Genomic DNA, 21572 nt, shown 5'->3' with positions numbered 1-21572 from the left:
TCCAGAACACTGGGAAGACACTGTGGCTCAAGAAACAGCTCAGTGGAGTCAGGTGTCAGTTAGAGTTGGAGGCTCACAGAGAACTTTCTAAGCCAAGGGAAGTTGTTTTACTTTAAATGAATTAGAAAACCATGCAAAAATGAGGGGTGAGGAATGGCAAGATCTGATGCATAATTTTAATAAATCTATGTGGATGCTGGATAAAGAACAAGAGTGGAAACAGGAAGGATGCTTAAGAGATGGTTGTGTTAAGTAAATGCGAGATGTAGTGGCCTACACTAACCATGGACTCCATCAGAGGTGAATACATGAGTGGAATACTTGAAAGTAGAGTTGGCAGACCTTGAGGCTAAATACTTTATGAGGAGGAATAGGGACAGGGGTAACCTACAATGCCTTGCCTAGTAGATATCAGCGCCATTTATTGAGAGTTGCTCTTTGTGATTAAGCCTGAACCAGGTAAATAGAGTAAGTTAGTCCATATTTTCTTGAGATATAAGAGAGTATCTATGCTTCCAGAGTCTGTACCTATTGTCAGAGTTCAGCTTCTCAAGGTAAATTTTTGGGACATGTACCTCAGGATAAGCAAAACGTTTGTTGGGACAAGAGCTACACAAACTCATAGGAATGAGAAATAAATTCTGCCTGGGATGTAGGAAAGTGAGACAATAAGAAAAATTATGACTTTTTATTTCTCATTGTTGTCAGTGAAGCTAGCAATTTAATTGCATCATTAGTACGTAGATACACGAAAGGAGGCATTAGAATGGCGAGCTGAAGTGTTTAGACTCAAAATCAGCTTCAACACTTGTGAATTCTTGTAGATTTTGCCTCTGAAATGTCTATCATAGTTCCATATTTTATGGAATTGATTATAGGCTTGAATCTTATGCATTAATGAATGACTACTGTCATTAGAACCTTATGTATTATACTGATAAATTTCTTTTTACAGTTAGCAGACTGCTTTCTATGTAACATCTATTGGAGTCCTACTATGCCACATCTCAGTTCACTGCACTCCATCACACTCACACGTTGGTAAATATAGGCTCAGAATAACATGGTGTAGGATATATATGTTTATTTTAATAGACTTCACTAATTACAACTGATAGGTGCATGAACATAGAGACTTTCTGAGCATTATAAATTTCAGGCTGATGAAGGATTTCGTTCTGAATTTCTATAGCTTGTAAAAGCTATTCTATGAGGTGCATCTTGAACAAGAACCCGGAGAGTTAAGCTGGTAATTATCACTTCTGAATGTATATTTTGTCTGAACGGTTAGAAACAAAGGGCAAATTAATTGACTCTCTAAAGATAACACATGTACTCATCAGATCATCCTGACTAGAAATGTTATATGCATGTTCTAAACTCAGTTTCAAAAAGACCTTATTCATTTACAGCATTCCAGCTAATACTCTATGTTAGCAATGCTGAACTCAGACTGAAAATGTAGCAGGCGGCCTCCCTATAGACCAGATGGTTTACAATAGTCTCAGAAGGCCCATTAGTAAGTAGCGTCAGGTACAACCGCAGTCAATCATCCGTATTTCTTTGCATGACATTTGAACCTAGGAAAAGAAGTATTTTTATAACCTCCTGGAGCTGAATGTTTGACCTTAGAGCTTGCTGTCTGTGCCGGTTTTTTGTCTCAGTCCTCATGACTACAAATGCTATTATTAGTCATAAGACTGTTCAGGCCCTTTTAAATTCCAGTCATGCTATTTGGCACTCTGACCTAAGCCTAACAGGAAACTCAAAATCCTAATTATTTCCAAGAAGTCTAATTCTTCAGCATTTACTTTGAATTTTCCCACCTCTGTGTGTAACCAGGAACACTGGTAAATGTTAGCAAGGTTGTGCCATCAAATCTCTCACAAGCAAGGAGCATATTTCCCAGAGGAAAGTGAGCAAGTCTGTGTACAGTCTATGCTGGAACTAAATCACTATTGTTTTTGGTAAGTTCAGTGGTCATAGGAAAGCCCTCACATCTCTGTTTCGTGTAATAAATAGAAAATGTTGTTTATTAAGTAAAGGCCAGACAACAAGAAAGAGACCCATGTGGCACGTAAGGCAAATGGGAAGAAAGGCAGTAAAACAAAGTGTCAGGAGACGCAGTGGGTAATGAGGTGACAGGACTCAAAAGATAATTTTTAATTTAAAGAAAGGAAAATATTTATCTGAAGCTTTGATTGAGTGATACAGCTCACAGGTAAAATTCAGCACTTAGCAAGAATCACATATTCTCATCGACATCATTCATCCACGTAAAAGAAGCAGCTCTCTGAGCATCACTTGTCACTTCTGCCTATGCTCACTCACTGGACCCTCCAAGTTGACATTTCCTCTAAGTCAGATCAACCTTGACATTCATTTGCATATATCTACATTGGGAGTCTTCATCACTCGAACAATAAGCATCTATTCTCAGAGACAGGTCTATCTTTGACAATTTGTGGCACAAACATCAATAGAACCAAAATTATCCTTAAGCTTATGAATACACATCTTACAGGGATGAAGGGATTGCTTAGAGAACGTCCAGTTAAATCTGTTGTGTCACAGAATTTCTTTAAAATTTTATACATATATATATATGTGTGTGTGTGTGTGTGTGTGTGTGTGTGTGTGTATAATACATACACATATTATATGTGTACACATATATTATATATGTACATATGATATCCACTATACCATATATACCATTGTATATCATGTATTATATATACATATATGTGAATGTGTGTATGTGTATATATATATATGTGTGTGTGTGTGTGTGTGTGTATGTGTATATGACTATATATATGATGTAGTATAGGGGATGTACATGTCACAGTGCAGATGCCATGATGCATGTGTGAAGTCATGGGACAACAAGTGGGAGTTAGTTCTCACTTTCTGTCATGTGCACTCTATGGATTGACTTCCACTCTTCAGATTCAGCAGAAAGTCCCTTCAGTGAAATATATCACTGGCCCCTTGCTGTTTCCCCGACACCATGTATTATTGAACTAGTAGATACTTCTCTATAACCACAGGTTCTTCACCCACACCCACGTTCCCTGAAATAATGACTCTGTGACTTCTTATATATGAATAAATGCCTAGGCCAATAGCTTTGACTCATTTCTGGTAGATCATAATTCAATTATCTTGTTTCAACTAGTCTGAGTCACGCCACATGGCTCATAATCTCTCCTTCAGTTTCATGTGTCCGTCTTCCACAGAGTTGGGGGCATATCTTCCTTGCGCCTGACTCTATACCAGAAATCCTCTGTCTGTACTGAAACTTCCACCTATTTCCCTATTTCCTGCCTAAGCTAACAGGCCAACAGCATTTTATTGACAGGTGGTGCTTCCATTGCACAAGAGACTCTCTATACTTCTCTGCCACAATTACAGCAAAGGAAACAAGTTAATTGAGTATAGTTTGTATTGACTTCTAATGCTCAATGACAGGTAGAGAATTTTCAGGAGAGGAAAATACAAGGAGTGCCAGACCCTTACAGGCGCTATTTCACATATCGACTTTATCACTCCATGCATTGTCTTATCATTTATCACTCCATGCATTGTCTTATCTTGAGTAGTTTCCTTATATGAGCCCCCTGCTATCTTGAAATTTTCTTTAAGGTGATAAAGTTATGTAAGAATTGTAATGACACATAGTTCTTCAAAATGGAGTTTCAAGGGAACTATCTTCATATACACATACAAGCTGATATCAATTAAAACTCAAATTAACGAAACAATCTAAGTTAAAGCAGTCTTTGCTGCCTCCCTGAGTCAGGCGTGAATTGTTTCTTTGTGGCAGAATGAGCTACTTCTGCACTTAGTGAGTGGAGAAAACGAATGAATAATCCGTGTGTCCAAACCTAAGACTAGGCTAAACTGTGACAAAGAAGAGGCAAGTGGTGTTTTTGGAATCAAACAAACAAACAAACAAACAAAAGTGAGGGGAAATCTTTTAAGACAAGAACTTTAAAGAATAGTAGAGAGTTTCTGAAAAACAAAAATGAATGGGAAGACCTGCATATGAACTTCCTTAGCTTCCATTTCTGGGACTTCATGCTTTCTTGGTGATAACAGAGTCCATAGATGAAAAAGAAAAGAGAGTTAGATTTCCTAGGGAGGAGCCCCCATTGACTATCCAATACCAAATGGTATTAACTAAGCATATATAGAAGCAACCAACATTAAATGAACTTAAACAGGTTGTATTGTGTATATGATATGCACGTGCAGCCATGATAATTAAAGAAAAAGAAGTCATGAACCTGAAAGAGGTTCCCAAACTCTAAGAGTAATTGAAAAAATTGGCACTTACTAGATCATTGCAAACGGAAAAGATCAGCCCTCCAAAAGTTACATTCAGCAATTGCTTTGAAAGCCATACTTTGACAATTCTTTCAACATTATATATGTGTGTGTGTGCGTGTGTGTGTGTATGTATGTGTGATGTACATGTATATGTATGTTTATATATGTGTATATACTATATAATTTAAATATATATATATATATATATATATATATATATATATATATTCTATAGTATTTACATTTGGGAAACAAAAAGAAATCTGTGTACCATCATAGTCTCAAAAAGTTGATTTTATTAGTATGTTCTTGAAAGTCCCAAGGCATGCAAGGTAGGAAACATTTCCATGTGGATGGAGGAGATTTGTAACTGCAGGTTTGCAGCCTTCTATTCTTGCCTAAAAGCTACTTTCTCAAACAAGCAAACGAAAGAAAATAAAACAAAATCTACCTATTTGGTACCAGTGACCTTGCAAAAAACCTCCAAGCAATGATTTAAAAACATAGAATATGCAAAAAAAAAACCCTGTAAATATACATGCTATATGACCAAAATTATATACCTGAAAAGATATACTAAAAGTATTTAAATATTCCTTAGTAGAGAAACTTACATTGTAATTTGGAAGTCGTTGCAGGAGAAATCGGCAATAAGATGATAGTGAAAGTAAAACTAATGATCATTAAGGGAGAATGACTTCTTTTTGGACATAATACTCAGTATGTTCACAGAATGGTCGAGTATTAAGGATGCTTATAACTGTAAAATTGTTTGAACCATCGTTTCATTTTGTAAGTACAAAAAAAAAAATAGCTCATTCTTTCTTCCATCATTGTGTTTAGAGGTGAATTACTCAGATTGTTAAGAGCTAGCAAGTGCGCATCCAGATCTTGAGACGGCCATCTCTCCCATTCCACAGAAGCATAAATTCCAGAGTCCTTTAGTTTTACATGACCTAATCAATTAAAGCCTAGCAGGGATCAGAGGAATGGAATATACTGACATGTCAATATCTGTAAAATAAAACTCATTAAAGCAATAATGAAATGACAATTTCATTGACAATCTCACTGGGCTCTTCAGCAAGTTATCTAACAGGAAAAACTAAATAAATAAAACAAAATCCAGAGGCCAAAGTTGGGAAGAGCAAAAAAAGAAATTATAAATAGCCGACAGGTAAAACAGAAGCCATGCATGTCTGTGGGAGAGGCCCGAGCTGTGTTTCACAGCTGTCTTTAGAGAAATCACTGGAGGTGGAGTGGGGAGTTGTGGCATCCTCTCTATGACAAAACAAGGGGAAATAAATAGAAATTATAAATGAAGGAATTTAAGTTAGATGGAAAGATTTTTACTGGCAGCAAAGGCTTTACAAACCCTGGAAGGATTCCTGGGGAGTCTTTCAAATTCCCTATCTGGATGTATTTACAAGAAGAAAGATAGCCATCAGCCTTGGGTGGCTGAAGCAGAGACCTGCAGGAATTTGCTCCAAGCTGGGTCCATTTCTGTCAAACACAGTGAAAGCTGGAGAATGGAGTGGCATTGCTCCTGAGAACAACCTTACCCAAAGTAATCATTTCCTTGGAAAATCGACTGGCATCTGCTCATTGGTTATAAGTGGAATGTACAATTATAATACATTCTGGTTTTTATTTTCTTTTTTAGCCTGGTTTCCAGTGGAAAGAAAGAAGGCTTATGAAATCTCTCTGGCAGGCTGTACACTGCTTAATACATTTTCATTTTCCTTCTGCAGGCTAGTTACAACAAAGTCCCTTAGAAAATAGAGAGGACCAAAGGAGCAGTACATGAACCCTTCCACTGGGGAGTAGGAAGTTCCCTGTCCTCTCCTCCAGAGGGAAACTTCTTTCCTTCCCCATCAGCCTTTCCTTTCTTAGCACCACAAAGACTACCTCTGCAGGCTGAGAATTTCACAAGCTTCAGTTCCAGCATAAAAACAGCACCGGGCACTCAGCACTTTGTAGCAAATCCTCTAATTGATTCTGTTTCTCTGTTTACACAGCTGCACACCTGTTTGCCTGCAGTTTTCCGCTACATCAATTGTCTGGTTTTTATTGTGAGCTCCTAGGGGCAAGGTGTGCAGTCTGCTGCATTTACTTTATACAGCACTATGTACACATGTGCAGGTGTGACTGTGTTTGGAAAAAAAACAAAAAAACATGGTTCCTGGTGTGAGTGGATGTTCAAAAAAACTATTATGGTGCAATTCATCAACGTTGTACAAATGAACTCTGGGTGAAGAAGAGTCTTTGTAATCCCCTGGCTCTCCTATGTATGGCACAGCAAAACCATCACTGTCAGGGATCATAGAGCATTGAACAATGTGAGCAGTGTCCCACCAACCACCAGAAAGGCTAATAAATCAGGATAAAATTGAAAATAAACAAGGTAGCATTTATTTAACAATTTGCCCCCAGACATGGATTCTCCATCTTTCGTGTGTAGGTGCCATCTTTCTGGGTTTCTCAGTGCATTGGTAGTCAATAGTCACTGTCATATGGGGTTGTTGCATCTCCCGATGAAGACAATAAGTTCATAGCATACTGGATGGCTTGTTTCTTTGGTTATTTTTACCAGAATAAGTATTTTTACCTTCCCACCAATTCCTGTAAAAACACCCCTATCGGTCATCCTCGGTGACCCAAAAAGACAGAGATGAGTCAATCTACATTGTCTGTTGGGTTAAAAATTCCATTTTTCCTTAGGGATCTTCAAAGTTGTGGTTTTTTTCCAAAGGACAAAATGACTAATAGAAATCTATCCCTCAGGATAAGCACAAGGAATGACATTTTACGTAATCTAAGAAATATTTTCTAGGCACCAGCTATGAAACAAATCATAGCTTCTGTCTTTAAGATTCAGAGGATCAAAGGCTAGAGAGATGATTCTTTGATTAAAAGTATGTCATGTCCTTCCAAAGCATCAGGGTCCTGCTTCCAGCACCCACTTTGGGAGTTCACAACCACCTGTAACTCCGGTTGTAAGAATAACTAACTCCTTGATTTTACATGAGCACCTGTTCTTACATGCATAACCCATACATAGACACACGTGCACAGACACATACACATGCATACACACATATTTATGCATGCACACATGTCTGTAATTATATAGACACACACATGTGTTTATACACACATGCACACAACATAAATATACATATATTTATGTATATATACATATTCATAATTAAAATTCTAAAAAAGTAAATCTTAAAAAATGTGTGTATATGCTTTAAGATTTTAAAAATATTTTAAGTGATCTTAAATGTAAGAATGCTGCTATAGTGTAGGAGTGTGATGAAGATTGAATCATACACCTTTAAAGTATACTTATTGGACATAAGACATCATAAGAAATAGTAACTCTTACTAATATTCCTTAGTACAATTTTATTTATAACTAATTTTTAGGAAAAAATTGTAAATAAAATTTTACCTTACATTATTGGCAATTTGATTTAATTCTGAGGGGAAGAAAGATTTATTACAGTCAAAAAAAAAAAAAGAAAACAAAAAACTATTGTCAAGAATACTGAAGTCAGGATGACCACACAAACTTGGACCTCAACCACGCTTTGATGTCTGGAGTCTGGTTCTCATCCTGTTCTTCCTAGGATGTTTCAAAGTCTTGATCACGTCCCAAGATCACAGAAAATATTTTTTCTCTCCTTCATGCTTCTTCCAACCCTAGTCTTCTTCATGGTTATTTCACAGAACAAGTAACAAGATAAACTTGAAGTTTTTCACATATGTTTTGAAGGCACAAGAATCAATCAGACAGGACTATGCCAACTTTAACTTTGAAAACAAACTGCTTAATAGATTATTGTAGGTAAAATACTGTACTTAATCAAATGATTACCAAATCAATTATTGCCTAGATGACTATGTTAACTGACCATAATGCAAGTAATGAGACAATATTAATGCAAAGGTATTGCAATACAATTATCTCAAGCAAAAAAATCTACATAGTTTTTATATTTTGGTTCAGTTTAAGGTTTGTTTTATATTGCCAAATGTCTAGATCAGTAAAAAAATATCTGGTTCTTCTTGACTATTTACAATTAAAAACACATAATCTTTGTTTTGTTTTCCACTTGTTATTTGGATAGCCTGTCTGAATCATCATTATATTCTTACTATTATAGTCAATTTGAAGGTTCATTTCCTTGTTTGCCTTATTAAAAAAGAAGGCAATTGCCTTTCTTATCTCCTCAGTAAAGATGAGATGCTCGTGAGAAATAACATAGCGCAAGAATGATTGACAGGTGCACTTACAGTAAAAAATCTGCGAGACTATCAGACTTCACCTCTTGAATTATAGTGAGGGCCAATTTTGAGTCCCAACCACACAAACTCATCTCCTTTACTCTTCTAAAGCAAAGTTGCCATTTCTCAAGTATATTCGCCTTTTGAGTAGTTGAGTCTACATTCCTCGTGTCCTCATACCAAATTAATAAAACCCAGACATATCATATATATATACCTTAGAGATGTAGGTATTTTCAGGTTTTACCAGATCAATTAGTGTTCCTGCTTTGAATCTTATAAGTGGAGTCATGAGACCATGGATTCATTTTTTAAGCAAAAGGAAATGAGTGTCTCACTAATCATACTTAAAAGAAAACCACTGATTTGGCAATCCAGATCTTCAGTGGTGGCTTAATGTGACCTTAGAAATGTCTTTCTTTTTTCTATTTACCAAGACTTCATTGTCAATTAATGTTTGATCCTGTTCCAGTAGAAAGGAATTTTGCAAAGTTTTATCTAAGAATATATAACCTTGAGTTTCTTTTAATTAAATTGAAAATGGGCTTTTTCTGCTTTCAAACATTATATATAGCCATGGACCAAATCAATAGATTTCTCATAGAAAAGAAAGACTCACTTCTAGGAACTTCCAGGTGACTAACCCATTTTTTTTTCTGAGACCATTCATTTCTAAACAACTCAAATGTGCAGTTGAAACACTGTATCCAATTTAGTAGCAGTACTGATCAATGGGCCTTTATCATGCTCTTGATAGCAACATGTATCAGTAAGGTAATATTTAGTCTCCCTTACAAAACTTCATATTTAGTGCCTTAGATGATGTTGATGGGATAAGACCAGGGAGTTTTGTTTTACTGATTCCTTGTTCACCAAATTTTTTCTTAGTAATGCATAAATAATATAATCTTTTATCTCCTTGCCTTTATTCATTTGTTGCATAGTTGTAGGATTAATTGAGGATAGGCAGATAACATAATTGGCAAGGAACTAGACCAAAGGGTACATTTATGTATTCCATCTTCCTTCATAAACCGTAAGAATATAATCAACCTGTTTTATGTTGGAAATTCAATACTGGTTAGGACAGACTATATTGATATATGTATTGAAACCTACATCTGGGTGTCTGAGAGAATGTTACACACTTTGTGAAACATTACAGCACATCTATAAATAGTAATTTGAAATGCAATTCTCATTATACATAATCATGGGTTTTATAAAATTAAATCTCAGTACTATAGAATTTTATAATCATACCTGGATGCTGAATCCCCAGCTCACAAAACTCTTACATCCCAGAGTGAGTGGTACCACAGGGAGCAGTTCTAACCCCACTTACCAAACACAGTAAATATTCCACCTTATTCTAGATGCTTGAATTAAGCCAGTCTCAAAAATAAAAATGAAAAATAAAGTTTAAAAAAAAAAAGACTGTTTTCAACACTTACAGTGATAAAAGAAAAGTCTTTTTACTAAGACTTGCTCCTTATCCAGTAAATAATCACACATTCAACAGCAATAAATACTGCTGAGAGATAAACATTCTTCATTTCAAAGCAAGGAGCCTGTTGAATGGTGATACAGTTTCAAAAGTATGTGATTTGACAGGGGAGCTCTCATCATGCTCCTGAAAAAATTTTACGCTGCTGTGATTTTGTTTGTGGGTTCTTCTTTTCTTCCAAATTGAAGGAATGTGCTTAACTCTAATCAGAACCATCAAAGCCTTTTAAAATGCCCATGGAGTTTTACATTTCTGGCTTAAAAAAAAATAAAGTGTTTAAAAATCTCAAGTGCTGATTTTCTTGCCCTGTTAAGTTCTGTATTTAAGAATTGCAAGATGTGTTTATTTATAAGGGGTCTAACAAGTATTTATAAATACTTAAGTATGTGCTAGGCCCAGTTCTAGTTATAAGGGAGGTTTTAGTACAAAAGAGACAAGTTTCCTGTGCCCAGGTAGGAACTGGAGGTGTATACGGTGGTCCATGTCTGTAATCCCACTACAGGAAGGAGGAGCAGAAATTCAGGTCATCCTCGGCTACGTGGACTTGAGGCTGGCCTGGGCTATCTGGAACCATGTCAAAGAAAAAAGAAAGAAAAAGAAAGCAGCTGGAGAAGGAGGTGTAGACAGGGAGGGAAAGGAAAGGAAAAGTTACTGGAAGAGAAGAAAAGTCCAAGTTACGGCTGACTTTATGTGAAGATGATGCATAATTGAGGAAGAAAGTTCTAACCACTACTCAGAATTAAACAGAGATTGAAGACACGTGAAAACTAGTAGTTTGTCTTAGAGCAGAGCAAGAAAGGCCTCTCTGAGGAAGTGATGTTCAAACTGAGATTTAAATGATTAAGGATCTATGCTATGCGTACAGTGGTCTCAGGAAAAGTATTCCTTGGCAAGGAACGGAAGGAAGGCTGTGCTTAGCTTACAGTGTAAGACCAACATAAGGGTTCTCTACATGGTCTGAAGGTGATCAGACTTCCTAGTCAGAAGTTCAGGGCTCCAAAATACAATAGCCTAGCAGGCAAGACAGCTCCTTGTTTGTCTACGAACCACCTTCAGAAGTTACTCCAGGTATGGTGACTCACTCCTGTAATGCTAGCAGCTGGAAGGAGACAGGAAGGTTAGGAGTTCGACGTCATCCTCAACTACATAACATGTTCCAGGGGAGCCCAAGCTGCATGAGAGGCTGTCTCAAAATACTGATAAAGAGAATGACCAGGAGACAGAAGAGAGGGAATAAGGATGAGAAAGCTGCACAATGTCTCTTCCACTGTGCTGGATTGGTCAGAACCACCATAAGTGCTCTCAAATTCATAGGAAGGAACACAGAGGAGAGGGGAGGGATTGGGGTCACGTGAAAAACCTCCAGGGTATAACAGTTTCTCGAGGACTAAGGTTGCCTCCACTTCACCTTTTAATTTGCCTGTAATGAATTTTATTTATAATATTTTTGTATCATTTTTTCCATAATGGCCATTTCTAATGTCTTTCATTTGTAAAGAATAAAATTTAAAATATCTATTTATTTTAAAAAAACAATAATGGGGCTGTAGAAATGGAGTTAGGAGTCAGAAGCACTTTCTGCTCTTTCAGAAGACCAGGATTCAGGCCTCAGTACCCACACTGAGTTGTCTAGAACAAATACACTGTAACTCCACCTTCAGGGTATCCAATGCCATCTTCTGGCTACCATGGGCACAGAAACACATGATGTACATATCCGTACACCCAGGCACATCCACAACAAATAAATACATTTTTAATCAAAGGGGTTATCAATTAATATATTTGAAAAAAACATCATGTTATTGTCTTCAGCTACTTTAGTACTAGATATTGTTATTGCAACCAATCCATTCTTATCTCTTTCATCCTAAAATTCTTGTCAATGAAAATTCATCTAATAAGTGCATGTTGGAACATACATTTAATCATATAATTTTTGTGTGGAGTAAAAAATAAAAGAAGAAGTTTGAGTCTTTCGTGCTTAGCACTTTGCCTAGCTCAGTCTTCAAAAATAAACTGAAATGTGATTGAGTTTTAAATTGCTGGTGTAGGCAATATGTCCACACCCACCTCACAGTGTTTGAATACTGAATACTTTGGTTTGTTTCATACCCAGAGACTACAACTCTCTTCCCAATGAATGGCAAGGCAAAGATTAAAGTCTCCTTAGTCAAACTAGCTGCCACATGTTTTAAGAGCCGAACATACAATAAGTAGATACTATATTAGAAATCATAAAATATGAGATGACTGTTTTATTACAGAAAGTATTAAAATACTGTTCTAGAATGAGCCACTTATTGCAAAACTGCAAATCAGATACCCAATCTAGCGTTTGATTCCAAATCAGCAAAAGCTGGCTTTCAAATCTTCTTGATCTACACTCTGAAGTTGTTTCTGCTTACATCTCTTTCTAAACAACGATTACAAGTATCTCTAGGCACATCTATGTGAAACACAATACAAACACATGAGATTATCTGTTAGTGGTGACAGCAGTGAAATTCCGAAACTCATCTTCAGTGTGAACAATCTCACATGGTCTGTGAATCATCTAATGAGGGACAACGTCTGAACTGTGCATCTCTGCTTGAGTTGTGTCAAAATTCAAAGAAAATCTAAACAAAAAGCCTGCCACACCCTATTTGACAAATAACTTAGGACAACTTCTAATTCAAGGTGTGTGCAAATGAGGTGGGAAAATGTATCATTCAAAAGTTGATTGTTTTTAAAATTACATTTCATAATTAATAATACATGATAGTAAGTCATTGAAATGTAATTTTTATTACTTTTCATTTTTTACAGTCCAGTCGTTGGTCCACCCTCCCACCGTTCCTCATTCTCATTCCTCTTTCTCCTGTCTCCAAGAGGATGTTCCCTCACAGACCCCTCTGCCTGCCAGGCATCCCCTGGGGTCTCAAGTCTCTTGAGGATTAGGTACATCTTCTTTCACTGGGGCCAGATCAGGCAGTCCTCTGCTCTATATGTGTTGGGGGGCTCAGACCAGCTGGTGTATGCTGCCTGGTTGGTGGATCAGAGTCTGAGAGATCTCAGAGGTCTGGTTTAGTTGAGACTGCTGGTCTTCCTATGGGGTTACCCTCCTCCTCTTCAGCTTCTTCCAGCCTTTCCCTGATTCAACCACAGGCCCCTCCCCCGACTTCAGTCCAATAGTTGGGTGAAAGTATCTGCATCTCTCTCAGTCAGACGCTTGTTTGCTTCTCAGAGGGCAGCCATGCTAGGCTCCTGTTTATAAGTACACCATAGCATCAGTAATAATGTCAGGACTTGGAGCCTCCCCTTGAGATGGATCCCAAGACTTTTCTTAAAGGAGTCTATACTTCCTGAGGTATTACTTCCTCACACATTTGCTTTCTCTATAACAAATGTCCATGTCCTTTCTAAGCTATCATCCGTGTTAGCAAGAATATAATTAATGGAAATTGAATACCCGATGATGAAAACAAGGAATATGGTGCATGGTCTATTTGGACATATGTGTGCATACATGTTAGCTTTCTGTCACTGTAACCAATACTTTAAAAGAGAATAAATGTTTCTGGCTTATGATTTCAGAGGTGTCTGGTCATGAGCTCTTGACTGTTGTTTTGAGCCTATAATACTATATTACATAATAATTACTTGGTATATTATATAATAGTATATTGTAGGTTAGGGTTATTGCAAGTGGAGGCTTGCTCACCTTGTGATAACTAAAAATCAAAACAGAGACATTGGGGTCCCAGTATTTCTTCAAAAGGACTCTCCTAATGACCTAACTACCTCCCAGTAGGCCTCGTCTCTTAAATGGTCCACCACCTCCCAATAACAGCACAGTCTAATGAGGCGTTTAACATATGGGTGTCTGGAGAGATTCCAAATCTAAACTATAGCAATATATTGTATAAAATTAACATGTACTTGTTCAAATAAAAGCAAAACACATGTTCTCCTCCCTCTCACTATAGGAATCTCTATTAGCTCTTAAGTGCACCTCTATTATACAATTTCTTATATGATACAAAGAAACACAGTTTGATAATAAGTCTTCGTTTTACTTTATATGCCATTGAACAAAAGCATCATCATCTTTCCACTTCAGAAGCTGTTCTGTGAATAAAGTAAACCCTGTGAAGAGACTGGACCCAGCCCCAGTGATATTACAAGAAGAGTCAAGCAAGGACTTTGGTCCTTGATTCTACTGGCCAGCCAAGCCTAAATGTGAGTTTGAGGAGGAAAAAGAGGAAGAAATGGGGAAAGGGAGGGAGGAAGGGGAAGGCGGAGGGAGGCAGGAGAGAGGGGAGGAAGGAAGGAAGAAGGGAGGAAGGGAGGAAGAGAGGGAGGGAGGGAGGGAGGGAGGGAGGGAGGGAGGGAGGGAGGGAGAGCGCCAGCCATGGATTGGTCCACTGGTAAAGCAGATACTTGTAGCTGTGCAGTACCTAAACAATTAGGCAGATAGGTACCCAGTCTTTCTTCAAGTGCTATTGTTCTGTCTCTGATACTATCTACACTGCTGAAAAAGACTTGAAGCTACCACTAACATTGAATTAAAAAAAATAAACTTACAGTAAAATACAGAGTGTGAGCCTAGCTGATGTTTAAGTCCAGGCATGTTGAAATAGACTCTTAGAATAATCATTTCCATAGGACCTAAATAGGTATCCAAGTATCCACCAGATGCTAGCAGCTGGATTGTATGGGGAAAAATTGCTAACTTAAGCTACTTTTCATGATTCAGCAAAGGATTCTAAGTAATAAAAGATCTGGAGATTTGTAAAATAAATAATTCCAGTGCAAATGGGAAAATTAAAATAATCTTATCATCTCTCAGACATGTCTATATGTGTTTTTCTACCATTATCATATTTCTCTTAATTGGGCCCATTTTTTTCCAGCTGATATTTTATAGTTTGAAGTTATGAACTATAATGAAGAAATTATTCATTTCAGATGATTGAAGTGATATTCACTGAATTTTCCCAAAGACAGGCTAGGATGTTTGAAACACAGCATGATATAGCAAATGTGGTTTTATTCACATGTGGTATTCAATATATCCACAGGGAAAAGTAATAACAGCATGCCAGAATCTCTTTTATTTTTTAATTGATGTCTCAGTAAAAGCAATAAAAATGTAAAGTACATCATTAACTTTTGAACTTTGATGGAAAAAAAAAGTTCACAACATACCATCCATTTCTGACAAGTAGACATTATCTCATACTACCCACTCCATCCTGTGCTTATTACGGTTGCCTGGTTTTAAGTGTGACTTTTGGACACATGGCTTTAGAGTTCCTAATATGTAATAGCACAATGACTTTTTACTGTGCACTTTTATTTAATAATTGAAAGACTGATTGGTTAAGCTTCTTCAGTTGTGTGTGTGTGTGTGTGTGTGTGTGTGTGTGTGTGTTCCTGTGCAAGAGATACGTCATTGAAATGAAATGACACACACAGCGCAGCATCCAGCCATGTGACCACGTCCTGCCGTAAATGGATTCATTCAGAGCACCTGAAGGAATAATGCAAATACTTCAATGATTTGACTAAGATATTACATTTTTAATGTAGATATTGCCCACTCTTTGTACTGGGTCCCATCAAAGCCAGGTGTCCCCCAAATAAAATGTTTATAATGCAAAGCTATTGAATAAAAGAAATGCATATTTGTTTAAGCAACAGAGTTTAGGATTCAAGTTGACAGAGGGTGTGAAGAAACCAGTGAGGAGAGGCATGGCATGCATTACATCCCCTCTGGAGGAAGACAGTGAACTAAATCCAGAGAAAAATCTGCGGTTCTTACAACCAACTACAGACTCTGGATTTCTTGTAACAAAATCCTGCTGCCAAGGACATTGATGGGCTCACCCAGTAAAAAATTACAATAATAATGTTCAACTAAATCATAAAAAAATGCAGAAGGTGATTATTACGGGGCAAAGGAGAGGAATTGCCTGTCAAGTTGTGGTAGAAAGATCAAAAATATATTTTATTGGACTTTTAAAAAATTAAGTTCTTTATTTTTAAACTAAGGTGCAAAGCAATAAAATGTAAAGGTGACTCAATAAACTATTCCATTCAATAGTCAAGAGTAGGGATTCTGTAAGTCAAAGCAAAAATTATCGTTACTCAATATGGCCAGTTGAGGCAAACCTGGAGCTTTAATCACCAGTTTTCTAATGAAAAAAAAAAATCTAAATGTCATTTTAAAGAATTTTAATTCAAAGAAGTATAAAGGAGTTCTTGCATATACATCTTTTTCTTTTTCGAAATGAATTGGGTTTATACTTGCTTTCACACAGAACTAAAACTCAAAAATGCTTTTTAAGCATCTTTTTCAGTTCTGCAAAGATATTTGTTTGACACGATACAGAAAGTGATGAAAAACACATAAATGCACACATTACAAAAGGCATACAGTTAGGGAAAGAGAAATATATGGTGATCTGCCTCTGTGCTTTCCAAGATTACACAAGGGAGCTGTCTAAATTATTTTTAACTAAGTAGAGCGGCTTTTCTGATCAACATTTTACCTTCAAAGTACAGATTACCTATGCATGTACCGCAGACATCTGGGCACACACATTCTGTACTTTCTTCAAGGGAAATAGCATATCAGCCAGTGAGGAGAAACGAATTGAAACTTGCTTCTTTTGACCATTAAATATCTAACATGCCTTACACACGGTAAGCACCAAATAATATGGCTTGGACCTATAAATTCCCATTTTCTGTTTATCATTAATGTGTCTCTTGGGGTCACCACTATAAGCAGCGGTGTCTCACACATGAGAATTAATGAAGGACATCTGTAACCAAAAATATCAATGGAAAACTTGCAGCACTGATCCATATCTGTGTTATTAATCAAGTCCAGTACAGAAGGACTTTCTTGTGGTTGTGCTGTTTTAGAGACAGAGCTGATAAATTACAGTTTAATTCAAAAGTTGTTCGAAACTTTGCAGAACATGGGGTTTTATGTTATATGATGGCAGTAAAGTCCAGTCCTTGATGGCTATAATTCTAAGTATATAAGGATATAAATATCCTTATATATACTTCAACTGAAAAACATTATGCAAGTAACTGCTGGATATGGAATTTACTTCTTAATGCCACTCTCCTCTTTCCTCAATCTTTTAAATAAAAAAGATCTTTTTTTGTGGGGGGGGGTGAAGCATCATTTTAAACTAATTTGGTATGAGCAGCATTTAGCTGAAGCAGATGGCTGTAAGTCAGAGGCCTCAGATACTAACCTTCATTCCCTACCAATTTGGAATGTGGCCTTGGGCAAGTTATGAGAGCAAAATTATGTCTTATAAAAGACATAATAATGTCTTGCATGTGCATGGCATTTTATGGTTTAACAGCACACTTTCACATACAATATGTTATTCAATCTTACCCCCAGCCTCCTGAGAGGGATATAGTAGTCATGTAACATTTTCCATTTTAAAGAACAGGGATTTGAGATGCAGAGAAACTAAATTGTTTCTTCAGAGTCACATCAACAGCAAATGTCAGAGGCAGGAAACAGACAGTTGTAGACATGGTGCTAGTCTCTGTCATCCCTCTAAACCACATGGCTACTCTCTGGTGTCTTCCAGAGTGATAAACATAGACAGGCAGCACTTCTAATGTGGTGGTCACAAACCATATATGGTTACTGAGCACTTGAAATGTGGTTCAGCCTCATTCAGATATGCTTTTAGTAGGAGACATATGCTGAATTCTTAAGGCAAGATTTAAAAAAAAAAAGACTTCATGCTGAAATTATATTTACAATATCCTGAGTTCAAGGAACTAACATGGTTTAGACAGTGATTAATGTGTTGATATGTATAACTCAGTATGAATACATTTACCCCTCTGTTTACATGTTTTAACACAGCTAGCAGAAAATGTCTTTGTATATAGGACTCACAGGCTTCTGTAGTATAGTGCTAGGCCTGAGAATTTCAATACTCAATGCCTGCAGTGTGATTTCATATTGCTGGGCTTGTATTTGCACCTGCTTTGATGTGGCTTAAACAAATTTCCCAGGATGCTATTAAGGAGCAGTGAAGATTAATGTTAGCAATCCAGCCATACTCGTATAGCTTCTGTATCTTCTATATCTAGGGGAAAGATCAGGCTTTACTCTCTGAACTTCCAAATGCCCATTCATTTTAAGGATTCATTTTATACTTACTTAAATGCACGAAAGGTTTAGAAACTAAAATTCCATGGGAAAAAATCACAAATTATATTTGTAGCTCTGTATCATTGCTTATTTTAAAACCTGTTCTCCCATAAATATCAAGAGGGAAATAGATACCTGGCTGTTATGCTAATATAGACAATGCTAAAAAAATAATTATATATAAATTTGTCATCTGGTAAATTATATCCTGTTCACCATAACCTCAAAAGTAGATCTTGAAAAATCTAACTGAAAATCCTCAAGGAAAAATTGCAGTAGCAAAATATAACCCCATACACTAACAGCTAGGATCTGTCATTTACTATGTGGGATGGGCTCAATTCCTACCCTAAAAGTTAGACTAAGATTATCTCGTCTAATCTTCACAGAAATTTGAAAGTCAGCAGCAACAACAAAAAAAGAACCAGAAAACAAAGCTTCCCATTACTGTTGCTTCTTACTTCAATGCTACTAAAATCATGCTGCAACCACACAAGACAGTATCAGGGTATCTGGAATTTATTCAGTAATACTGACGTCAGCTCCATGTTTGGGCCAAGATCAGTTTGAAACACTGTGGAAACATTGTGCGGGAAGACTGTCCCCAAAGAGTGCACCAGTCTGTCATTTTGTGAATGGTGTACACTTAAAAACAAGAGTTAGAAAGGGGAGAGGCCTTCTTTATAGTTTAATAGAAATCTTTACAGTTCTGTTTCCAAGAGTTGTAGCTTTGTGCATGAAGGGGAGGGCTCTTGTAAAACAATATACCTAGAGTAAACTGCAGAAGTTTGGTTTCCTAATTGCTGGGAGGAGGGGTAAATACTTTCTAGAACCAATGAACCAAGGAATAACACTAAAAAAAATCATATTTTTAGATTTTCAAATAGAATGTGTAACAGGTTGTTACATTTTTAATGCTTACCCAGAATAAAATTAAAAACAAAAACAAACAAACAAAAAAACAAACAAAATTGTTAACAACAGCCAGCTCTGTCTAGGTGAGAGAATTCAAATACTTCTACATCCTAATTTAAATTTTTATGCAAAAATTTTCAAACTGACCGTGTGTGTGTGTGTGTGTGTGTGTGTGTGTGTGTGATTGAAATTTGTTGTAATTGGTTCCAAAATTGATGCAAACTAAAAAGACAGCTGTTCCCAGTATGAGAAGTGGATATTAAATGTGATTTTGTTTTCAATCACAGATGTGCCAGTATTAATAAGAATGCTTTGTAGGTTCATCTTTCCTGATCATATTTCCTTTCTGGTTCAGAACAAGGCATCCTGTAGTTTATTTAAGCACCCTAGACAAAGAAGATACAGTACTTAGGTTTTCTAGATTCTCTTGAGGTAGCAGGGCACTTTGAGACACAAGCATACGTTTAAAGATTAAAGTTGCAATGTGCACATGAAGCAGAAATGGCCTCGGTCATTCTCAGAAAGCACAGACATCCCTGTGTGAGCTGTACCTCTTCTGCCTTCAAACAAGTGGTCCATGAACCACTTCTAATGTAGCCTGTTCAAAATTTGCCCTGGTCTTAGCTAGGAAAATAGGTGAAAGGTCATGTGGAACTAAATCTTGTAAATGCAACTCTGAGCTAGAGAGGGTCTACTGAACCCAGAACACTTTGAAGGATTCCACATGAACTCATAGAGACCTAGCCGGTCTGATAAATTCTTTTACTAATGTAACACTAAAATTTTGCTGCCATGAAAATTCAGAAACAAGTCATCTGTTTCATGTATGCATTATCTCACAAATAACACAGAGCCTCAGAGCTGAAGGGCGTCTTCTAGATTATTCTACTCAATACAAATATTTTACAGATCAAAACCTACATTACAGAAAAGTGATTTTTCTCAGGGAAAAGGTTAAATAACTAAAAAAAAAAAAAAAAAAAAAAAAAAAAAAATCCTAACTAATCCTTGACCATTTGCACCTCCTGGGAAGGGCCATCCATGTGCAGAACTTTGAGTCCTGCCAGAATTTTCATTACAGTTTGAATTTCCAGCTTAGCAGTTGGCACTTCTGACCAGTGAAGATAAGATGCAAATGTTGACTGTGAAAAATCACATTCACAGTGAGTGCTTATAAAATAGAAACAAAAGTGTAATAAACCAGTGATTCCAGACCAGCTACTCACTCATGACTCTGCTTCCTCTCCTCCGTGACTCAGGGCATTGCAATGAGCTCTCTCTGCTACTTGCCGCTCACAGTTTGTCTGTTTGTCTATTATCATGAGAACCTGGCCACTTCCAACATTCCAAATAAATGAAGAATAACCGGACACACTCAGTCCTTGGGTTGAAAAAAAAAAAGAAAAGAAAAACAAAAACCTTCTGATTTTATGCCTTATGAAAAATATGCTTGTGATAAGATTACCTAATGGTCACCCCGGAAAACAAGCATATGAGTAACACTTTAAAAACTGAGAAGGTTGTACTTATGTACTGAGGAATGTGTGTGTGTGTGTGTGTGTGTGTGTGTGTGTGTGTGTGCAATAACATTTATAATATATATATATATATATATATATATATATATATATATATATTGCAATAACAATGATTTTTTTAAAGGCCATGAATTTGAAAGAGACCAACGAGTGTTTGGAAGAAGGAAAGGGAGGGGGAAAATGTAATTATAATCTTAAAATTTAAGAAATAATTTCTCAAAAGAAATGGGGGGAGTCAGTGGCAGTCTTCTAATTGTGTAAGAGCCTTGCTCCAAGGAGGAGAACCATTCCAACTTTCTCAGATCCACTATCACACTTACTAAAACCTAGATTCATCACCAACTTCTAGGCTTCATGCTACCCTTTGCCTAGGGTTGTTACTTACTGATTGAATGGTCTAAGGAATGCAGTTTTACAGAGGTGCTATTAATTAATTTTATTTTACTTTAGTGGAATGTATTATAGAAACATTGTTAATTGGTGTCTAGTTTCTAACTAGTAACAGTAACAGATAGTAATTATAAATAGCCAGTAAGCTGAGTGAGAGGGACCTATACTTGTTTGAAGAGGTCTTATTTGCATAAGATAAAATTAGGGCTAAAGCATACATTTTACTTTAATAAAAATCAAAATTTGGTGAAAAGATTATATATATTAAGAATATATTCATCCTTCTATACAAATCTATACTTCCTGCACATTATGAAGAATGAAGTAAATATTAAATCTTTTAAAGTGTAAATAATATTTCTCTAAGAAATGGAAATAGGTACAGTGACTTTCAAGGACAGTGAGT

The 21572-nt window shown here is 36.6% G+C and overlaps 1 protein-coding gene across 2 annotated transcripts in view; it reads left to right on the top strand.

Annotated features, from left to right (window-relative positions):
- Nucleotides 1–21572, top strand: part of Col8a1 (collagen type VIII alpha 1 chain) — a 134788-nt gene that overhangs the window by 67522 nt on the left and 45694 nt on the right. Inside the window, exon 2 of one of the 2 annotated variants that reach the window (XM_034514889.2) lies at nt 14241–14359. The exons of the other annotated variant lie outside the window; for it this stretch is intronic. The gene's annotated coding sequence lies outside the window, so the exon portion shown is untranslated. The remainder of the gene's footprint in view (nt 1–14240; nt 14360–21572) is intronic. 2 annotated transcript variants of the gene reach the window in all.

The sequence above is a fragment of the Arvicanthis niloticus genome, chromosome 12, assembly GCF_011762505.2.
Source record: "Arvicanthis niloticus isolate mArvNil1 chromosome 12, mArvNil1.pat.X, whole genome shotgun sequence".
NCBI classification, from domain to species: Eukaryota; Metazoa; Chordata; class Mammalia; order Rodentia; family Muridae; genus Arvicanthis; species Arvicanthis niloticus.
Note: the sequence above shows the minus strand (reverse complement) of the source record. Positions and strands in the feature narration are given on the sequence as shown.